The 13,160-nt window shown below is 37.2% G+C and overlaps 1 long non-coding RNA gene across 1 annotated transcript in view; it reads right to left on the bottom strand.

Moving 5' to 3' along the window:
- Positions 1-4,129: 4,129 nt before the first annotated feature.
- Positions 4,130-13,160, bottom strand: part of LOC142140194 (uncharacterized) — a 51,159-nt gene continuing 42,128 nt past the window's right edge. Inside the window, exons 2-3 of the long non-coding RNA XR_012688325.1 lie at positions 4,948-5,086; positions 4,130-4,558 (exon numbers count right to left, since the gene is read on the bottom strand). This is a non-coding gene — a long non-coding RNA (uncharacterized LOC142140194). The remainder of the gene's footprint in view (positions 4,559-4,947; positions 5,087-13,160) is intronic.

The raw sequence follows: 13,160 nt of genomic DNA on the forward strand, positions 1-13,160 counted from the left end.
GCACCGAGTGACCTGTTGCTGACACACAAAAGCCTCAGACCATAGGGCGGATACAAATGCAAAGCGGGAACCTCATGCTACTGGCCATATTGAGCTATCCCCATTTACGGGTAATGCCATCTAAACGGCCTCTATCCCATTGATCAGTATATAAACGGAGGGTTTACCAGGCCACCTGTGAAGTAGACCTGTTAATGATCCTAGCCAGTAGTACATCGCCTATGGTGTGTTAAGAATGAGACACTAGCTTACCCACTCGGAATGCCCCATATCAGCTAAGGAAAAAATTGTGCTGAATTATAAACTTCATAAAAAGGGAGCTGCATGTTGTGTACTAAGAGTAGCTCCCCCTTCCGTACTTGGGCCTACATCAATAGAAAGAAGGCAGGCGAGAGGACACAAGGAAGAGGGGGAAAGACCAGCAAGGATGGAGGCAGACAGGAAACAGGGAAAAAAGCGGGGGGATAAATATAAAAAACAGAAAGGCATATGTAAAAGATAGGGCTACCGAGGAACAAAACCAAGAGAACAATGCAGGGGAAAAGGCACAAAAACAAGTATACAAATCGATACTGTGATGCTACTCAGCCTGTCTGATGTTGTCCTGTTGATTTCCAGCCGGGTAAGAAGGAAGGAACATGCCTGGACCCGGCTCATATCCTATCCAGGGAGTAAACACCCACCCCCATCCCATTGGCTGGAAACTGGAGAGGGATTAACCCTTAACCCTTAAGCTGCAGGTACCATTTGTTGTCCCTATCATCTGAGTTTAGGGACGTTTCGCTTATGGCTGCACTTGTCATTAAAACTATTTACCAAATCATTGTAATCACTACTAATAACCACACACACAGATATTCTACATCATTTTACCTATACCTCCAAAAATAGTATATTAACAATGTTATTATACACTCACTATCTCTGTACTCTTCCAAGGATAAATCTACTCCAGTCTTTTACCATTCATGTAACATCAAAATAACTACAGTTTAGTTACCATATAAAGTCTGTATATAAAACAGATACTATATACTGTGTACACTATAGATACTAACGATAACCTGTCACAATGCAGATATGGAAGAGAAGCAGTGGGAAGAGAGTAGATGGGCTATATGTGTGTCCCAGGTTTCTATCCTATGCATTTTAAACTCCAGGGAAATGTTTTAGGTCTTCTGGCCTCCCAGCCAGATTACAGTCTGATTAGCATCTGAATCTGCAAGTTCTAAATAAAAGGAAGTGACAGTTTGCTTGTTGTCTCACTACTAGGAATGGTTATGTTGAAAGAAACAAGTAGCTGTTTTAAGTGAACAAACTTGACTGTAAAATAATTGTGTGTGTGGGCTGGATGCTATGTCCCCCACAATTAGATAGGGATTGTATATCAGTTAGACCCAAACAGGCTATGATTTATTTTGCTGTTTTTGTTATTTGTTTATTTATTATCCAGTAAAACTAATTACAAGCTGCACTAGAATACTGGACTTTGTGTTACTTATTGGCTGTTGCATTACATAGTCCACTGTCTATATAATATCTTTATTTCCTAGTTTCAGTATCATTCCCATATGAATATCAGTACACCATTCCTATATCAATCATTCCCATGTATTCTCATGTACAAGGCCACAGAAACACAGTAAGCTTGGCAAGCGGGCGCCTGCCAGCGTTGAAATTAGTTTTTTCCCTGCACGGACGCCTGCCTCCCTACGCACACGTCATACACGTACAGTAACTTTGGAAGTGTCGGTGTGAATTGTGAATGTTCCGGTCCTTCTAAAGAGATTCTCAGGCCTCAAGTCTAAGAATACCCATCATGTGCACCCTCCACACAGATGGTGACATGATAAAGGATCAAGCCTGCTCTTTTAAATCAAGAAGCTGTGTTATCAAAGCAGTACATTAAAATTTGTATGAACTTTTCACATGGAGGGATATTTTACACCTATTATTATAATTATTATTATTAATATTATTTTTACAATTTTTATCATTTTCTAAACAATCTATTAATTGAAAATGAATAGGAGCTGTGTACAATCAATGCAGTCACTCTTATCTTTAAAGATTATTAACTTAATGTGGACACAGGAAAAAGTTGTCCGACTAAAGTTGTCAGACTAAAGTATTTCGTACTAGATAGGTACTAATAATTTTTAATTTTGTTTTTTGGTTTGTAAATAAAAGCAGACAAGACCTGCAAAGATAGTTTTATGCATGATACTGAACCTTATAAGAGCTGTGATATGAATTTTAAAATGTTAAACCATAAATTTGTATTAGACATGTAAAATATACACAACATTCTATCAATCTTGCTGGTGCCTTTTTGGACACATTCATTGAATGTTCTTTGAGATGTGCATTTTTTATTCTGTTAGAAAAAAACACAATTCCAAAGCCCAACACATATAAAGACAATCTTTCTACTTCCAGACAGGTTCAGAACAAGTCTTTTTTGACAAATGTGAGCTACTATCAAGGGCAAACACTTGACAAAATATTATTTGTAAACATTGACAGCAAAGAAAAATATAAATTTCGAAATAAATACTGTACTTTAAAATAGACTGCTGCAAAAATAGTGTCTGAATCCAGCCACTAAGATACACTGAAGCTAAAATGTTTTAGAGGCATGTTTGTACATGTAAACAGATGATAGCAACCTTATAGACAACTTGGTTTTCCAGTAGTACCCACAACCTCATGGAAGATGTACAAGATCAATGAAACACTTGTACTTGCATTGCTGTACCTTATATAGATTTATTTTACTTTCTGCTAATGCAACAAAGTTTCTGCTGTACTCACAAAAATGTCCAGGAAATAGATGCAGTGAATCAGAACTCACCAAACATTAAATTTCACCTTAGACAGCATTTACCTCCCTTAAAATGTCAATATTAGGTTGTTTGTAGGACTGAAATTACGACATTCTACTTTGTTGTTATGACATAATAAAATAGCAAAAGAACATCACATGCTTCTAGCCCCACAATTTTAAGCAAGTGGATAATATCCTTGAGGACTCAATATAGTCAATACTTTAGATGTAGGATTTGCAATATGTGCAACAGGCAATGATTGAAAATAGGGCCAGAAGAAGCTTATGATATTTGGTATGTGATATGAGAGTGGGAGTTAATATACTGTATTATAACCAATAATTATATGATAGGGGTTATGTTTATACCCCAATATCTATATTACACATTGAACCTAAAAAAAAAATCCGCAAATATACATTATTTGCTTTGTCTGTAGTTAGTGTAGACCATCTTATGTTCATGACCAATCACAAAATGGTTACTGTTGTTTGACGTTGTTGCTCTTTTGATCCTATGGAAACAATTTAAAGCTCTTTACTAATGTATTAGGATTCACATTACTGGCATACAGTTGCAGTGTTATGATGCTGGCAGGATAAAATATTTCTTGATATGTTTAAATGTTGACTTCATGTAAAAAGGAAATTTGAAAATGTTTTCTATTTTCAAAGTCTTAACAGGGATGGAGTTGAAAAAATGTCCCAATAAAGATACTCACATACCCACCAACATTTTACACTATGACAATATTCTGCTCTCGACATTTTAACTCTTTAGTTTAGTTTTGTGATAATAGAATATTATCACACCATGAAAGACACATTGGGCTAGATTTACTAAGCTGCGGGTTTGAAAAAGTGGGGATGTTGCCTATAGCAACCAATCAGATTCTAGCTTTCATTTATTTAGTACCTTCTACAAAATGATAGCTAGAATCTGATAGGTTGCTATAGGCAACATCCCCACTTTTTCAAACCCGCAGCTTAGTAAATCTAGCCCATTGTCACTTTTCACGAGATTTGTAGGCTGTTAGAAGTTGTTCATCATTCTTATCACACAGTCTTATACTCACCTTTCACCTAGGCTACAAAAATAATCCCTTCCTTCTCATGTGACAGTTACTCTAATAGGACGGATTTAAATCAGAAGACAATTTGCACGCAAGTTGCGCTTTTAAAAAGAAAACGGAAATTATGTGTATGTATGCCCGCATTTATATCCAGACGTTTCCTAAGATACGTTCTTATGTGAATACAGTCGTAAATCAGTTATGACAGGTAAATCGTCCGTAAGCGTAAATGAGTATAGATTTTTCGTTTGTTTTTGTAGCATTGCACTTTATTCCTTACATGCGTATTTACTTCTAATTCACATCTGAACGCACCTATGTGCATTTCCTTATTTGTCCTAAAGCACTGCTATCTCCTTACAATTTAATAATATTAACCTGTTCAATGCATTGCCTCATTAACTTGCACTATTCCATGCTAACAATTACCCGTTTATCAAATGCTTTACTATCAAATATGTTCCTATTATTACACATTTGCTTTTCATGAATAAAACTTTTTCTCTTGAACATATAACATTTATAGAAAAATATAAAATGTTAAACAAAAAAATAACATTAACAAAAACATTTTCAAATTATTTTTTGTAATTTCCTTGTATATATTCCTTCCTTTATAGTTGTGAAGCAAAAATAGGCAGAGGTGTTGGTTATGCAGCTGTAAAAAAGGTAAAATAGATTAAATACTATCTTTAAACATCACAGCATTCTAAAATGTTAGAAACATATTTATTCCTCTATGGGTGGAGTTTGGTACCACATTTGTTAAGCTCTACAGAGTTGAGAGGTGTTACATTACAATAGATGATCCTAAAGTTTTATTTTTTGTTAACAAAGTACTAGCCAAAGGACTGCATTTTGGAAGCACATGCAGATCTAGTTGTGGTGGGCTTGTTTTACTTATGGGCAAACAGTTATTATGCCCATTAATCTAAGTATTTTGAATAGGCAAATACGGATTCAGCAAATAATGTGTGAGGCCTATACTTTTTAACAGAAACAACACACAAAAAATATACTACTGTAATATAAAATCAAAGTATTTACATTCTTCATCAGGGACATTGGATGGACTCTCCGCATCCCCCTTGACCTTGTCAAGGGTCTCCTGGGGCTCCTACAGGGCCTCTTCCCTCCTAGTGGTCCTCCCTGGCCTCCTTCCTCACCTGCTCCTGTCTGTGGTGATCTGAAAAAATGTTACAGATTTTTGTTGTAAATATTATTTTCTCTCTCAGATAGAAAGACCGATCTTAAATTGAATGTGATCACACTTGTAACCATTGTACTGACACATCACTATTACATAGCATGTGTTTGTTAAGTGAAGGGCATTATAAACAATATTACTATATACAATACTTTAACTTCTATACTGGGATAACTAAATGGACCTACTAAAACTAATTATATTTATTTTTTGTAATAGTGAACTTACGCCTGGCTATGTCCCTCCTAATTTCTGCAAGGACCTGTGGCTGTCTCCTGCGGAAGTTACTCCAGCGACAATGAAATTGTGAAGTGCGCAACAGAGCTCCTGATGCTTACTCTGAGCCGCAAATATCATGTGCAGCCGTATATTCTGCATTTGGACATATCGTGGTGCTGAAACCAAGAAATGGTCCGTCACTTTAGTTAGGGCTCGCATCTCCATTCTGGAGAAACTGACAGATCACCTGTTTGCAAGTGATTGAGGCCTTTCAACATTCTCATCACTGACTGGTTCGCAGGACAAGTATGTGGGTAGGCATGGAAGTTGCGGTTACCTTAGAGAGCATATCTAAAATGATGGATATACTTTCCTTTCGCTTGTCCGTAATGGAGTACCTGATATCCCCTTTAATGATAATAGTGGGCAGTACCAATAAGATTAGGGGCATTTCAATACAACAAATGGTGGGAGAATATGCCTCTGTAGACACTATATAAAACTGAAGAGGTGGATTTTGCATTTTCATTTTGTGAGAGATCATATCCAATTTGGTATTTTGCATTCTTGAGATCTTTGTGGCTTTTGTGTGCAAACATTGTGTCCAAGCCTGAGGATGAGATGCCTTGGCCTAGCCAAGTGTCCACAAAGTGTAGGCAGCCCAACTTCAGCTATCAATCATGGAGCTGCTAGTGCAGCTTGTGGTGGTTAGGCTGCACCACACTATCCGTCAGCTACCTACAGGGGCAGAGCAACGCATCTGAGAGACAATAAACAAGCGGGTCAATGCTATGGCTCCACATGCAGATCTGTGATTGAAATAAAAAATGAGATCAACTAATGTTATTCTCAAAAGACATTAGGAAACTGGCCACCTTCATTTAATGTTGTTCACCTTAGAAATGTTGGCTAAGGCATGTGATTTTTATATTTTCATACAATCTCTTCCTAAGTAATAACAATAAAAAAAATTATGTTATGACCTTTTATTTGTTAATATCATATTTGCCAACTTTGCACAAAGCTATCCAGGAGGGGGCTTCGTCATGGGGGCGCCGCCACGTGAATCGCGTTATTAGGATGATGCGTTTAGCTCTTTTCCCACCCATTTCACCAACGAAGAGGGCAGGCTGTGTGAGGCTGTCTTGCTCTCTCAGGAGTCCAGGAGAACTCCCAAAAATTGGGGAGTCTCCCGGACATTCCGGGAGAGTAGGCAACTATGGTTAAAATATACGCATGGGTGTGTAGTTGTCTGTGATTATTGTATTACCTTTAGCCAATAAATAATGATAGACATCTATATGTATGTCTGTACCAGTATTTCTCATGTATTTGTCACTATTCATAGCAACATTGTTACATATGCACATTTCACACATGTAACAGTAAAATCTGTGAGAACAGGAGACATGCACGGGGACAGATGGTGAACCCATGGAGCCATTGGATCTGACATCTCTGCAGTGAACAACATTTGTCTGCATCAATGAGCAACTATTGCAGTGTCGGGGATGTATCAACACAGCTGAACGTATTCCCCAAGACACATAACAATCCCCATCGGGTAAATATTGTATAATACATGCACTATTCAAAACACTTTGACAGTGTGACTAAATACATGTAGCTACACAAGTAAACACTTATTCAAATATGTAATACTATTTGATGTAATAAAGTGATTATATATTGGAAAGTCATGATTTTAAAATAATAATAAAGAAGATGACAACAACCGTATCATTTTATAAACACAACATACAGCCATGTAGTTGTTATGCATTATATATATAAAACACTGTCAAGCTTACTATGCATTTTCTGTGATTATCGCTTTGAGAATAAATAATAAAAATGGCTGCATATATATATAGTTGTCATCAAAGCAGAAAATGGTTTGATGATTTTATTGTTTTTCTTTTTTCCATTATGCGAGCTGTACATGGCAAGGAACCCTATGATCGTGGTGAGGACCCTGTGACCTTTAGAAGGAAACCTGTGGGAATGATGAAGGAGAAGAACCTTCTGAAAGGCCACTGTCACCCTCTCCTGAGCGTCAATATGTCACTGACAGCCTGCAAATATTGATGGAAATACCGGCAAGTCCAAAATACTTTAACCCAGATCTGTCAACATTTACAGGACCTGACAGATTACAATGCAGCAAACTTTGGAGCATTTTTGTTAAACTATAAGTCACTTTATAAAACAGAATCCTGTCACACCAGGCCCTACTTACTTGACTGACAAATGTAACTTTATTTTACATAAAGATACAAGAAAACAGACATTAGTTCAAGTGCACTGCGTCGCAGCGCAGCTGAACCACAATACACTGTGAAACATGAATCAGACATACTTTATAGTACAATACAAGACATATGGCGCAAGATATGACATCCTACACTATACATCATGTACTGCACTATTCATGCATCACTTTAGCAAGACAACTGTAGCAACAAGCAATGGATGTGTGGGGGAGGTAATTGAAGGGGGTAAGGAAAGGTAATCACAGCCCTGAAGCTTTATTGGTGGACAAACACATACAAGGGGAGGGTGCTTAAATAAGGCAAAACATTCAATAACATTCAAGCAGTGTGATGGGGGAGTCACAAGCCCAAGACTTTATTGAAAATCAGACAGATATAGGGAGAAGGGGAAGAAGAAGAATTCAGCCCTCTTCTTCCTCCTCAGGACTGTCTATGATGAAACAGTCTTTTAGCAGGATGTGGATCAGCTTGTGACAGTCCTGGATAGTCCTCTTCTCCCTTTTCAAAATGAGGCGATTCCTGGCAAGTCATAAAGCATCCTTGACATAGTTCATAGTGGATTGCCCAATATGTATGGGTACTTGGAAATAGATTATAAAGTACTGACTTATACGATAGGCAGTTAATGGGCACATGGTCTCTGAGTTCATGTTCCAGGTCATCCAACAATGCCTGTGCAGAGGCACAGTCACAAAAGAGATGGTTGGATGTTTCCTCATGGATGAGGCACCAATCACAGTGTCTATATCTGCACAGGTTCAGAAAGCGCATGAAAGTAATGAGAGGCAACCCCACCTGTACAGACAGCCAAACCTGGTCTCTATGTCTGTTAGTGAGCTCTTCGGAGGCCACATTCTCCCAAACGAACTTTGCTGTAGCAGCAGGGAGCCCTGGAATAGACTCCATTGTGTCCTAAGTTCAGATGCGCTTGTGGGTTTGGTTTCCATGAGTCTGGTTTAACTCCCTCCAGATGGTGTTCCCTTACAAATTTACCCACAGCCAATTAAAACCAGGCTGTTTTCCAGTTGTAGGGGAAGGAGCTGTCCCAATTGTCCCAGCCAAGGTCCCTCCAAAAAGGCAAGACATGGAGTTGCCCACAGAGCTGTTGAACTTTTCACAAACAGTCCTTCAGAGCCAGTTCCATCCCCTGCATGGGTGACTCTTAAGCAGTTGCGTTACAATACTTCCAATATTGTGTCAAGTTTAAAAAGATTGCGCAAAACACAATAATTGGGGTGATTCAGTTTTGATGTGTGTGTCGCTATTTTATTTATAAATAAACTAACTAAAAAGATATATTTTTCTTTTTTTTTTTTAATTTACAGAGAAAAAGTTTACAGTATTCAAAAGGTAACTGCATGAAAAGTAAGTAGTAATAATATATGCCTTGAAAGCAGCCTAGTCCTGTGATTCTGGATCAGCACAGACGTTTTCCTCCAGAATCACCCGTTGTGCAACACATGGACACATGGGTATATGCAGGGCCGAATTAACCCGAGGTCTAACTGGGCTACAGCCCACGGACCTCGGGCTTCCAGGGGGCCCTTGAAAGTGCTCAGCAGCATTATTAATCGGTGTGGGGGCGTGGCGCCCCCAACCCGATCAATGCTGCTGAGCCTGTCACTGTAGTCCTCCCTTGGCGCTCAGGAATATCCTTACTGAGAAGATCTCATGAGAGTGAGACTGAGATCTCCTCAAAAAGGAGCCTACAGTGCACTGCGGAAGGACAACAGTGACAGGAGAAGGAGGTAAGTGCCTGGGGGGAGGGCTCACAGGGGGTGGCTCACAAGGGGGGGCCTAAAGGGGGAATGGAGGCCCCCTTAGCCCAGGGGCCTCCATTCCCTTAATCCGGCCCTGGGTATATGTAAGAAAGATGGGGGGAGGGGCATTGAAGATTTTTTGTGGCTCTTTGAAATTTCATATTCTAAAGAACAAATACAACTAGCACAATTTCCATATTGGAGGAAATAAAAATCAACACTTAATATATTGTATATAATAGAATATGTCATTGCAATTGTAATTGTTAAAACGTTAAATAAAAAAGCTATATCACCTACCAAGAAAGGATCGTTAACATTTTTAAAAAATCTGTAATGTAAACGCATGCATCTGGAGAATAACAAAAATATACACCAAGAATTAACATAAATTTTTTCAATGAACTCATGTTATTATAATAACCCATGCTTACTTTTCAGTTTGTTGCTACCGAGACGCAAGTCTGTGAAAGTTTCACCTATCTCTTTAACAAGGACCACAAGTCTCAATAATGAAACAAAATTATACAATTGTCAGTAATTTCTTCCTCTGAAATACTGGCATCATATGTACTCTGGATAATTTGGATATTTGGATGCTATGCTCTGCTGCCCGCCATTCTGAGTGACAAGGTGAACTGAGGTTCCTATAGAGGAGCTGAAGTTTTTTCTTTTTAATTTTCGTATTAACCTGCATCTTGTATTGTATTATTGTATAATTTACTAAACTATATGCTCCTATTTTTTACCTATGTATCTGCTGTTTATATCTATAAGACAACAACAACCAAGAAGATCCAGCATATATAGAAACAATGTAGATAAGTTTCCTACCCTCACTATACAGTCATTTTTCGTGTAGCTGTGACATTTAATTTATATAAACATACTTCACTATCTAGGTGATTCTTTACTTTTGTTCATTTGAAAATAATAGCTAAGCAATCCGCCTGTTTCAAGGAGCTCCTGCTAATAGAATAGTGCTAACTCTAAATAATGAAAGTACAGGGGTCACTCCTATTCATGTATATTTAAACTGAGAGCAAAACTTCCAAGAGGTACCTAAAACCTCCAGCAGGCACTGGAGGTATGAAAACTCCTTGGCAGTTGCTTACTGCCTCCAGGACAATGTTGGGAAGTATGCATATGTATGAAAGGGCTGTAAAGAAAAGCGCACTTAGCAATGCTCTATTATTCACAATGCTAAGTACCTGCACCTTACCCCACCCCAGATTCTGCGTACACGGATTGGTGGACTATTTGTTCACCAACACCAAATTCCACATTCCTCCCACCAGAGAGGGAGTGATATAACAACCTTTTACACTCACCCAGTTAGGAGTTCTCTAAAATATCACTGCAGACTAAAGGGAACTATTGTTTTTCTCATGATTAGTTCTCAAATTTGAAAAATCCAGTTTGAAGGAATGAGTAGTGGTAGTAGGTCAAATATCCTGTGGTTCTCCAGCTCTTGAAGAACTACAGTCCCAGCAAGACATGATGGGTCTTATAGTTCCACAGCAGCTGCACTAACACATGTGAGCTCATTTAGACTTGGATGTACATCTTGGGTTTGGTATAATATATGCATGATCCATACTGCATATACGCATGAAAATGCATACCCATACGTCCATATGTAGACTTTTGTGCATCATTGACTTCTCTTTATACCTTGAGGGTGTGAATGGGGATGCGAAGGGACAGGTTGAGTTCAGTAAGGGTGTGTTCCTGTAATTGCAACAAAATTAGATGTGGATGCATCCCCAGATTTGCCTTTTAAAATGTGTATCTCTGGAGGACTGTTGCAATGGCACACAGTGATGATAATCACTTCTGATTGGCTGATTGCCTATTGACCACTCCAAATGATAGTGTTTAAATAATTAGCTTTACGGCTATATTATGTCATGTTGTCCCCATCAATGTGGAATATTTAATTGACATTTCTATTTGTACTACTGAAGGAAAGAAAATTACAATTTTATGTTTTAAGATAAAACAACAGAAGTATGTATTTAATTTAAATTAAATTGTATTTTCTTTTGTTTAAACTTTCAGATTTTCAAAAAATATATAACAGTGCCCATGTCAATTGCAGATAAAATCCCAATAATAAAACAATGGATGTTTTAGTTGCTATATTATTATTCAAAATAATGAATCATCCTATCCTGGGTAACAAATGTTTTTGTGTAACCAAAAATAAAGAAACATGAGACCCTTATAACATTTTGCCATTGGGTCCATAAAAGTCTAATTAAGGCCCTGCATATTTATCAAGCAGAAATAAGCAATCACTGGCAGAACTTTAAACTGGTAAGTGCAAACATTTTATTCAAACATTTCAGTTACACAATGTGACTATTATTAAGGTACAAACATGAATGTCATAAGACACCTCCAAATCACCTAACATGGATGCAAGCAAGCCCATATAAATAGATCCTGACAACAAATAAATATAGCCCCAGATAACTGAAACAAGTGTATTAACAAAACAAAAAAATCAAAAATTAAAAGGTAGCACTTGTAATAATAACCATATGTCCGTATATGAGGAGAACAAAGCATCTCATGAACATATAATGTGTTCAAGGAGACACAACTGCATAATAGCACCATTATATATACAATGATTAATTAAGCTATCAATATACAATATTAAACATTCAATATTAAATACATTAAATATTAGATGACTAATTTTCTAGTTGGAGTATCCATTGATACTCTAGCTTGACCATTTTCATAGCTCGATTCACACCACATTAAAGAGTTAGTACATGACCAGATTTCTGTTATCTGGGATACATACTTACTTCTTGACAGTATTTGTATACATACTCCTTGTCATGAACTTGTGTCCATGTTAGATGAATTGCATGGATTATATAAAATGTTAATAGCAAAACCCATGCAGGGCACACTTCATGTATTTCCACTATATAACAATGAAAATTATCTTTCTTTTTCATTTACAGGTCCTCAATAACTCTCTCCCCCTTTGTTCCAACACACTGTGCTCTTTCATCTCCTTGATCGTCACCTAGGCGAACTCTATTAGCAAATGGTAACTGTATTTAACCCAGACTGTGAGAACTGTACTGAAAATGTATGACAATAATTATGTTTAATTTTCAAAGCTTAACAGTACCACTGAAAACGTACTTAAAATGCCTTTGTGTAAGATTGTGTGAACTTGTTATGCATTATTCAGGTAATAAAAAACTGAGAAAATGAAAATCTTTTGACCTTACTAAAAGTGTGCTAAAGTTTAACTCACTTGCAGAAGAAGAAAAATAGCTCGTTTTTTTTTTTCCCCAGAACTCGATTTATGCTGGCCGACTGCCCTAAATTTAATAGAGCCAAAAAGCAGGAACTATAGTGTAGTTCAGAATGCACATACTTGAACAATGTGTTATTTTGTTCTCCACTGATATTGTACTCTTGTACTTTACAGTTCAGCAGCATAATAAAGTACTGTTGCTATCTTTAACACTCTGCTTTTAAATGTAATTGAAGTGTGGTATTTAATATTCCCAAGCTATATTAACAAATCTACTTAAGGTCAATTGGATCAGTGCTAAAACATTGTTAATACTTTTATCTGGGGGTTTAAGCCTTTTATTTAGCCTAGTAATTGTTCCATATATAAAACTGAACTGAGATATAAATCCCCTGAAAATAATTCTAGTAAATGAAGAATTACCTTTCATGTCTGTGTTATAACACTTATTATTTGCAAAGTATTACATTTTTATTTTTGCCCTCATTCGTGTAGTGAAAGTCCATGTACAT

Source organism: Mixophyes fleayi, chromosome 2, assembly GCF_038048845.1.
Source record: "Mixophyes fleayi isolate aMixFle1 chromosome 2, aMixFle1.hap1, whole genome shotgun sequence".
In the NCBI taxonomy this organism is placed as follows: Eukaryota; Metazoa; Chordata; class Amphibia; order Anura; family Limnodynastidae; genus Mixophyes; species Mixophyes fleayi.